Raw genomic sequence first — 2,127 nt, 5'->3', positions numbered from 1 at the left:
TCACTAGTTTCAGGTTCATTACCAGATTGTGTTTCAGCATCAGAAATAGAAATATCATTTAGATTCTCAGGTGTTTCAACAATTGGTTCACTAGAAGCATGCAAAGTCCTATCATTTTTCTTTTTCTTCCTTTCGGAAGGACTAGGTGCATCTATATTATTTCTCTGAGAATCTTGCTCAATTCTCTTAGGGTGGCCTTCAGGATACAAAGGTTCCTGAGTCATTTTACCAGTTCTAGTAGCCACTATAACAACATAGTCATTATTCTTACTATTCAATTCATTGAGAAAATCATTTTGAGCTTTAAGTACTTGTTCTACTTGAGTGGTAACCATAGAAGCATGTTTACTAATAAGTTTAAGTTCACCTTTAACATTAACCATATAATCACCCAAGTGTTCAAGCATATCAGCATTGCGTTTTAATTCTCTACCAAAATAAGCATTGAAGTCTTCTTGCTTAACCATAAATTTATCAAACTCATCTAAGCATGGGCTAGCAAACTTAGTAAATGGGATTTCAACTTTATCATATCTATAGAGAGAATTTACCTTTACTACCTGTGTCGGGTTATCAAGACCATGTGTTTCTTCAATAGGCTGTAAATTAAGACCATGTATTTCTTCAATAGGAGGTAAATTCTTAACATCTTCATCTTTAATACCCTTTTCTTTCATAGATTTCTTTGCCTCTTGCATATCTTCAGGACTGAGAAATAGAACACCTCTTTTCTTCGGAGTTGGTTTAGGAATAGGCTCAGGAGCTGGCTCAGGAAGTGTCCAATTATTTTCATTTGTCAACATATTATTCAATAGAATTTCAGCTTCATCCGGTGTTCTTTCCCTGAAAACCGAACCAGCAAAACTATCCAGGTAATCTCTGGAAGCATCCGTTAGTCCATTATAAAAGATATCAAGTATTTCATTTTTCTTAAGAGGATGATAAGGCAAAGCATTAAGTAATTGGAGAAGCCTCCCCCAAGCTTTTGGGAGACTCTCTTCTTCAATTTGCACAAAATTATATATATCCCTTAAGGCAGCTTGTTTCTTATGAGCAGGGAAATATTTAGCAGAGAAGTAATAAGTCATATCCTGGGGACTACGCACACAACCAGGATCAAGAGAATTAAACCATATCTTAGCATCACACTTTAATGAGAACGAAAATATTTTAAGGATATAAAAGTAGCGAGTTCTCTCATCATTAGTGAACAGGGTGGCTATATCATTTAATTTAGTAAGATGTGCCACAACAGTTTCAGATTCATAGCCATAAAAAGGATCAGACTCAACCAAAGTAATTATACCAGGATCAATAGAGAATTCATAATCCTTATCAGTAACAAAGATAGGTGAAGTAGCATAAGCATGATCATATTTCATTCTAGCATTCAGAGTTTTTTGTTTAAGTTTAGCTAATAATTTCTTAAGATTACTTCTATCATTGCAAGCAAGAAAGTCTCTTTTAGTTTCTTCATCCATAACATATCCCTCAGGCACAACAGGCAATTCATATTTATTAGGAGAGCCTTCATAATCACTTTCATCAGTATTACCAGTTTCAATAATTTCATTCTCTCTAGACCTAGCAAGTTGTTCATCAAGAAATTCACCAAGTGGCACAGTTGTATCAAGCATAGAAGTAGTTTCATCATAAGTATCATGCATAACAGAAGTGGCATCATCAATAATATGCGACATATCAGAATCAATAGCAGAAGCAGGTTTAGGTGTCGCAAGCTTACTCAAAACAGAAGGTGAATCAAGTGCAGAGCTAGATGGCAGTTCCTTACCTCCCCTCGTAGTTGAGGGATAAATCTTGGTTTTTGGATCTCTCAAGTTCTTCATAATGATAAGCAGATATAAATCCCAAGTGACTCAAAGAATAGAGCTATGCGCCCCGGCAACGGCGCCAGAAAATAGTCTTGATAACCCACAAGTATAGGGGATCGCAACAGTTTTCGAGGGTAGAGTATTCAACCCAAATTTATTGATTCGACACAAGGAGAGCCAAAGAATATTCTCAAGTATTAGCAGCTGAGTTGTCAATTCAACCACACTTGGAAACTTAATATCTGCAGCAAAGAATTTAGTAGCAAAGTAATATGATAGTAGTGATAATGATAGC

The sequence above is a fragment of the Triticum urartu genome, chromosome 6A (assembly GCF_056163025.1).
Source record: "Triticum urartu cultivar PI428250 chromosome 6A, HENAU_Tu73, whole genome shotgun sequence".
In the NCBI taxonomy this organism is placed as follows: Eukaryota; Viridiplantae; Streptophyta; class Magnoliopsida; order Poales; family Poaceae; genus Triticum; species Triticum urartu.
Note: the sequence above shows the minus strand (reverse complement) of the source record.